The sequence below is a fragment of the Mus pahari genome, chromosome 3 (genome assembly GCF_900095145.1).
Source record: "Mus pahari chromosome 3, PAHARI_EIJ_v1.1, whole genome shotgun sequence".
Taxonomy (NCBI): domain Eukaryota; kingdom Metazoa; phylum Chordata; class Mammalia; order Rodentia; family Muridae; genus Mus; species Mus pahari.
Genome location: NC_034592.1, coordinates 145542604 through 145550681, shown reverse-complemented (window position 1 = coordinate 145550681; position 8078 = coordinate 145542604). Strand labels below are relative to the sequence as shown.

Here is an 8078-nt window from a genome sequence, read left to right as displayed (position 1 = left end):
ATGACCAAGCAGAGGCGCCTATAGTCCTAAGTGGGGCCAGGAGAGGAACCTGCCCATGACCAAGCAGAGGCGCCTATAGTCCTAAGTGGGGCCAGAAGAAGAGTCTGAGGCTCCTGTGCACACTGAGGAAGCCCTGGATAAACTACCAGTAAGCAGAGGCTGGAGGATGGCTCCGTTGCTTGGCAAAGTGCTTATAGGCATGAGGACCTAAGTTTGATCCCTAGATGCCAAATAAAAAACTGGCCGTGGCGGTGCGTGCCTGTAATCCCAGGTCTGGGGAGACGGTTACAGGCCAGCCTTGCCAAATGGTGAGCGCCAGTTCGGTGAAAGACCCTGAAAAAGATACAGTGGGAAGCATTTCAGCACACACACACACACACACACACACACACACACACACACACACACACACGCGCGCGCGCGCACGCGCGCGCGCGCAGCAGCAGCAGCAGCAGCAGCAGCAGCATTAAATGAAAAGAGTTCAGCCATGACTCCCCAGGAGAAACGTACACTGATGGCCAGAACGGGGAAGTCTGTAGCCAGCTTAAAAATCACTGCGGTCCCCGTGTTCCACAGAACCTGGTACTGAGGAGCTTGGGAAGTGAATGAGCAAGGGTAAAGGCCTACTCAGAAGTCAGAAAAGGGGTGACTCATGCTGGTGGCAAACCCTAATTTCCTTTCCTTGGTCACACACTTCCTTTTGATTTCTTTTTCTGACAATGCAAAAGAAAACAAGGATATTTCCCCTTTCAATTCATCACAGAAACGTCTGCATGTGTGGGCTCTTCCTGCCCCAAGTTTTAACCTCTGCCCTAAAGTAGCAGAACATATTAGCCCCAGCTGACGGAGAGGATGTGGGCTACTGGGAAAATGGGGGAGGGATGAAGTCCTAGGCACTGCAGGGCTGGAGGGACCAGGGCACAGCCAGAATCCATGCCATCCAGAATTCTGATCTCGCTTGGTTGGCTTCCAGAAAAGCAACAGCGAGGGGTGACACATACTGCCAAATGCATCTGTGCTGTCAAACAGGGAGGGGAATATTTACACAAGCGGGTTGGTATTACGCAGAGTTGAGCCTTGTGCCAATCAGGCTGGGTTTGAGGGCCAAACAAGCCGGCAGTATAGTTACAAAATAAGGTTTGCTCGCGGAGGCCCATTGCTCCCCTCTGCTCATCAGAGGTTTCCGAGAAAGGAGGTTTGAGCTGAATCAAGTACCATTATAGTTGTGTTAGTCCCTTGCTGGGAGACAGTCCCTCGCTAGGGGACCATTCGCCCAAGTGCTCACTGTTCAGGTGGGGACTGAGCAGGAAAGATAAAGGAGCAAGCTCGCAGTCTCTAAGTAGCTGACCTGGGCTCTGAACATGTTCTGTCATCTTTCACCATAACTCCATGTATCCTCCGCCAAGAGGCTGAAATGCCAGGCAGAACAGGGGACACAGACCACTGTAAGGGCAAAGGAGCAGATCTGTGCTGTCAGAGTGGCGGAGGCTTCTAGGCACTGCGTTTTGCTAGTGCTTTCTGATTTGAAGTGATATGTTAGCTCCTCGTGGCTGCCCCAAACAAATCACTGTAAACAGGTACATGTAAAACCACACAGACTGGCTGGGCCTTAGAGGTGAAATGCTTGCTTAGTATACAAGGCCCTGGGTTCTGTCCCGGGCACCGCCGAACCCACAAACCGACGGAAGCAAAACAAAATTAGTAGCAACGACAAAAACCACACAATGTATTCTCTCACAGTTCTGGAAGCCAGAAGTCCCAAGTTTGTCTCTCGGGGCTTAAGACCATGTCAGGGCAGGAGCTCCAAAGACTCCAAGGGAAAATGCATTTCTTGCATCCCCAGCCTCCAGTGGCCACCTACGACCCTCGACCTGTGACCCCTTTCATCACCTTCAAAGCATATCAGCTTAACCCCTTCTCTTCCGGCATCATGTACAGTCTCAGATCCCCTGTTACATCCCTTGTAACAGTTACCTCAAATGACTCTGGGCCACCAGGGAACCCAGGACAATTCCCTCAACTTGACATCTTTATCTTTAATTGCCACACGAGATGACAGTCAGGTCTCAGGAATTAGGACATGGATGTATTAAGGCTATCTTTCAGCCAATACCGGATAAGTTCCCTTGGGCTAACTGAAGGTTAACTCTGCCTGGAGATAGTCAGGCAGGATGTGCCCACCATAATAGACTTCCTTTCCTCCTCTTTCAGCACGGGGACCCTGGAGGTGTTCACCATATGATGGTGCTGGTTTAGGCCAATGGTCTAGGAGCAGAAACGAATGGTCTTTTCTTGCGGAAGTACAGAATGGCAAATATGAGAACTCCAGGCTGGCTCTGAAGGAGCACCGGGTCTCTAGAGGGAGATGAGACTAACCTTAGTCCTGGGTGGAGCAGAATCCAAGACTTAATTATCTGCTAATTGCCATGGAACATTTGGGAGGCACAAAAATATACCCTCCTACTTGCTAGATGATGAAGGACTGGGAGGGTTGAGAGGGGGCAATGGAATGAATATAATAGTAAAGAGATAAATAACTTATCCTTGCGATAAATGACTGAGGGTTGGGTCTACTTGTTACTGAGGCATAACTGAGCCTAAGCTGACTAATACATTCAATGAGTGGTTTTAACAAGCAGTCACTTACTGACCATCTGCTACAAGACAGGGACTTCACAGAGCTGATACACAATCCTGCAGATTATATAGTCAAGGTCAGAATCATCACTCACTGAACAGACAAGGAGACTAAAATACCAGATGCAGAGGTGGTGGCCACACAGCTGAGATGTGGAAGGGCTGGGATTTGATCCAGAACAGTGGACCCAAAGACGAACTCACGAGCCAGACACGGGGTCAAGCCTGTGATCCCAGCACATAGAGGGCTGGGGTAGAAGAAGGAAGAGTTTGAAGTCAACCTGGGCTACACAGCAAGACCCTCACCCAAAAGCAAATGGGCAAAGTCAAATTCACAACAACTTTAAAGACTGAACCTTTGCAAGGTGCCACATGGGTTTTCCAGAACCCTCTCTGGACCCAGACATCTGCCACCTCAGGGTCAGCAGGGACTTCTGATTGAGGTTAATAAAATCATGATGCCGGAGTCTCCAAAGACAGTGAGTCCATCTCTCAGTCCTAAAGCCCCTAAAAACACCGCCAAACCCAGCCTCTCCTGATAGAATTGATGGTTCCGCATGCCCATGTGTGTCCATGAACTGAAAGACTATTTATTTATTGAGTATTTATATCTACTTTGTGCCAGGCCTGTTTGGGGCGACTGTGGATTAGTAGTGAACAAAAGCCACTGGAGCTTACTGTCCTGTGCCAGAGAAGCCATCAGAGACAACAAGTGGCTCGCACAGCACACTGGAGGGCTGTACACACCTGGAAGGAGGCGGTGAGCAGGTGACAGTATCGGGAGGAATTCCCTTTCAGCTAGTCAAACTGGACTTTTAGGAGGAAGTTGCAGGGAGTCAGACATTGATAGGAGGGGAGGGAGGCAGTCAAGCCTCTACTGGCTTAGGACATCCATGCAGCCCAGTGGCCAGTCTAACCGCCTTCACCAGGGAGTGCCCAGGTGTCACCTTGGTCAGCAAGGGGACATCACTGTGGGCAGAGCAGGCAGGGGAACGGAGCAGAGGCCAGAGGGATGATGGGGGCAAAGCCCTCCCACAGATGGCGATTACCCTCCCCAGAAAGGAAGCCAGCACTCTTTCCCCACGCTTATCTGATGCTGTGGTTGGAGAGGCAGGCCAGGGCAGGCCTGAGGGTTGCTTCGCAAGCACATCAGCCTCCAGGCAGCTGACATCCGCTTGGCCTGCGGCTTTTTCTGTGGCTTCTGTATCACAGGGTGCCCTGGTGCTTGCTATTTTTGCCCCTGTTTAGGGACCTATGGCACATTTCCCCGTGTGGGGCACCCAGGGCCAATGTGCCTGGCCCCTCTTCAGGTTTTCTCTGCCTGGAGCAAATAGAAAGGGTCATTTAAATGTTCCAAGTGTCCTAGAGGGAGAATTATGCCTAGCAAGGAGAAGAGACATGTGATGCATGGCGTCTTGTTAATCCTCATAACACTACAAGCTCAGAGAGGTGAGGTGGCTTGTCCAAGGACACACAGCCACATGAAACTACAGACTGAAGCTTCTGAAGGGGTTTGTCTATAGGGCCTGACTTACTTTTATAGCATATTCTTTTTTACTTCTGTCTAGGTGAGTGCATCCCAAGCAGATATTTCCAGGAGATTTAAATAAATATACATAAATACATAAATATGTATCATTCTTAGGTAAGGTCCTCCAGAGCCCCACATTGATCCTCATGGGGACCATAACATACATTTCAAGGCAATCAAGAGGGGACTTCAACAAAGCCTTGATGTCCGGGCAAGGTCCCCGGCAGATAAGAAGGAGTTGGAGGTATAAGAGAAACCCACTGTGGACTCCGGGGCCTGCAGATTAGGAAGTAGGAGGCAGGATGGTCTGGCTGGGGAAGGAGCTTTAGAGAGTGTCAAACAGGATCCCGGAGGAAACAGAAACCCAGGGGCTGGGAGGTGGGCGATCCTGGGGCTGGCAGGAGAGGCTTTGGGATGGACACAGGGGTGAGGAGAAGCTGCCAGGGGTTGCCAGGGGTCTCGGGGGGAACAAACTATCAAGCTGAGCCAGCTGCAGATTCTAATGGGAAAGTTAAAGACAGGAGGCTCATGAAGTCACCCCAGTAGCAGACAGTCAAGCTTTGAAGGGACAGCCAGCAGCAGGAAGAAGTCAGTTAGAGCAGGGTGGGGAGGGGACCATGCTGCGTCCAGGTCTGTACTCAGTTTCCAGTAACAGTCACTAAGATGGGTGAGCGTGGTAGGGGGTAAATCAAGGCTACCCCCAGCCTTGCCTCCTCTAGGATGAGCCCCTCCAGGGTGTGGGTGCTTCAGTCTGTGCTCGTGGCCTTTCTGAGCTCCTCAGAGGTGGCATGGGTCTCCTAGCAAGAAAAATGGAAGCCTTCGTCCCCCATAGCTGCTCCAGGGATGAACTCAACAGATACTTTACCAGAGATGACCTCCCTGGAAAATGGCTCCCAGACCTCACGAGAGTCAGGAGTCCACCCACCAGTGATGGTTTTCCCAGGCCCCTCCGGGGTCACAGCTGAGCCTGAGCTGCCTCCTCCAGTGGTACCCGACTTCAGTAACTGATCTCAGAAACAACAGGTTGGTTCCTGAAGAAGGCAGCCGGGAGAGGCATCAGGGACCCAGTGAGTCTCAGACAGAAAGCTAATCTCCAACAGGAAGCCCCCCCTATCCCGAGCGATCCCCCTCCCACCTGTGACTACCAGCACGGCAGAACAGGAGCAGTTGGTGGGACCAGCTGGAATTATTTCTGAGAAGCGTGCCAGGATTGACACCATGACTGGAGTCTACACTCTGGCCACCTTCCTTCTTCATGTAAGCCTTTAGCGGGATCCTACCTAATGCCAGTCTGCAGCACACACCAGACCCCATCCAAAGCTCCCTGAATCCCTTCCCTAGGAAGGGGTGGCATTCTATTCACAAAGCACAGCACCATGCCAGGCATAGCTCATCCTGTGTCATCCTTTAACCTGCCATCCCATAGGGTCAGAGAGGTAAAAGTGACCTGCCTGGGGTCACAAGGTGATCCCGTGGAGCAGAGACCTGCCCTAAGCCGAGTCCTAGATCTATATTCAGTTTCTGTTCCTGACAAGAGGTCTTCACGGACTAACAATTCTCCAGCGCACCTGCCCTTCCTAGGTCACCCCCAGCATCCAGCCCAGACTCCCCACACAACAGGTGACGATCTGCAGCTGGTAATTTGGCTGCCTGTCCCTGTAAGACGGGAAGGCCAGGATGCCTAGCAGCCTTCAAGGACGCCATGGGGGGGGGGTGTCCAGAGCAATTTTTCTCAGACAGCCCCACACAGAACACAGCACCTCCCACTCTAGGTGCAGGGGTAGCTCCCTGGCCACACGTGCTTGCACCAGAGCACAGGTCCCCCCAACCCCGAGCATCCTGGCCTCCTCCCCAGCTGAGCTGCTCTGGGTCATCCATCTACCCACTCAACATGAATGACAGCCCTCCCAGCTACTAGGCAAAGTGTGAGCAACATGAATGTGGCTGTGTGCATCCCAGAGAAGGTGCCAGTGCCCACTTGGCAGGTGCAGACACCGAGACTCAGACAGTCTGAGTCGCCCGTGTTATGTCACGGACTACTCAGGGTGAAGCTGGGATTGAAAGCGGTCATTACCCACCAGTGACCCAGTGCTTGGCAGACACCCATAGCTGTTTCCCCCCTGGCCAGCTGGCTGTGTGATCTCCCTTGGGCCATGCTGGGCCCCGTGTCTCAGACCGTTCTTCGTGGCTATATGGTGATTAGGAAGGAAGCTCTCAGGAGGCATGAAGGATTCTGGTTCCTGGTCTTTCTCTCTGTTCCCTTAATGTTCCACATAAAGGAACATGGGCAAGAGCTGTCAGCTTCCATTTCTGGGACGCACGTGCATGAAGCCAGATCCCCTTCGATGACTATGGAGAGTGGGAGGGCCAGAAGGATCACTGTCCTCTCTACCAGCCACCTCCTGGCCGGCTCCCAGGGGCAGTGGGAAATGCCACCAACAGGAGCCTCTTTCACCTGCTACACTGCTTGGCCCTCCTTCCTTTGTCACTGCATATCTCCTCCAAAAGGGTGGCCGTGGAGATCCCAGCCGGTCGTTTCCCGTCCCTCACTTGATGAGAGGAGAGGTGGCCTTTACAAAAGGAGGGGAGGATTTTCATTGCTTCTCCACTTTTTCCCTGGTGCCATCCCTAGCTGCACATCACTCCTGCCACTTGCTCAGAAGACCTGTCCCACGCCCAGTCCAGTGTCTTCTGGATCCTTACACGTCATGGGCTGTCGCCATCACTGTTCTCACTGTTTCTTGTCTAAATCCATTAGCCCTCTTCCCAATCTATTCCCACAAACACCTACACCTGGCTAGGCCTGCTATATGTGAGCTGAATGCAAGCTGAATGAATATATAAATATATGTATGAATAGAAGAATGAATGGATGAATGAATGAATGAATGAATGAATGCTTCCTGAGTGCCCTGGGCATCAAGACGACTGGTGGCTAATCCTACTTAGCAGAGACAAGGCTAGCCACACACAGAATTTCTTATCAGAGAGGAAGAACCATATCCAGGCCCTTGGACCCCGCACAGCATCCTCACTGCAGAACATGGCAGGCACCAGTCCCTGCCTGACCCCGCCCAGGATCCAGCATCACCCATCTTGCCCTCCAGGGCCAGCCTGAACACCTTCACCCCTTGAAGCAGCAGGCACCGCTGCTTACCTTCTGCAGAGACGCACCTGCAATGCACCAGTGTCTCGTGAGGAGCCTGAGCCTCATTCCACGGAAGCCCAGGCAGCGAGAGAAGGCGCCTGCGACAGCCTCTGCGAGATGCTGCTGCATAATCAGCACAGAAAGAGAAAAAATGCCAGAAATAGCAGCTTTATAAGCCTGCCGACGACTCTTGGTCCTCTATTGGCTGGAGGCCCGGCACCCCCGCCCCCCATCCCGTTCCTACAAGGTGAAACAGGAAAACCTGTTATTTAACCTCTTTGATCCAAATCCATCTTCTATCCCAATTTGGGCCCACATGTTTGGAGCACCGTACCAGGTCTTGGGGAGCAGACGAGGTGGCAGCCCCCCCATACACAATCGAGCTCCATCACCCCTGGCTTCCGAGGCAGACTGCCTGGGAGAAGCTTCTGCACAGGAAGGCCCTTCAGAAGGCAGACTGTCAGCACCTGCCAAGGTGTAAAAGCTGCATGCCTTTCATTCAGCAATTAGACTCCTGAGCATCCATGCCACGGAAATACCTGCATCCCACACACAGGCTCGCCAGAGTGCACTGCTCATTACACAGAGCTGAGGCAGGATGAACATCTGAAGCCAGAACTGACTGAATACACTAGACACATCCATTTTTATGGACCAGAGTGGACGGAGCTTGTCTGTGGGGACAATTTGGAACTGGTTGGGAGAGAGAGTCAGGCCATGGTTCTGTTTTTATAAAAATATGAACTGGTGTGTGTATGTGTG

General features: G+C 52.2%; 1 protein-coding gene across 5 annotated transcripts in view; it reads right to left on the bottom strand.

The window, feature by feature from the left end:
• Positions 1-8078, bottom strand: part of Tox2 (TOX high mobility group box family member 2) — a 118454-nt gene that overhangs the window by 89509 nt on the left and 20867 nt on the right. The window contains exon 1 of one of the 5 annotated variants that reach the window (XM_029536441.1): positions 7343-7405. The exons of the other annotated variants lie outside the window; for them this stretch is intronic. The gene's annotated coding sequence lies outside the window, so the exon portion shown is untranslated. Of the gene's footprint in view, positions 1-7342; positions 7406-8078 lie in introns of those variants that run through there. 5 annotated transcript variants of the gene reach the window in all.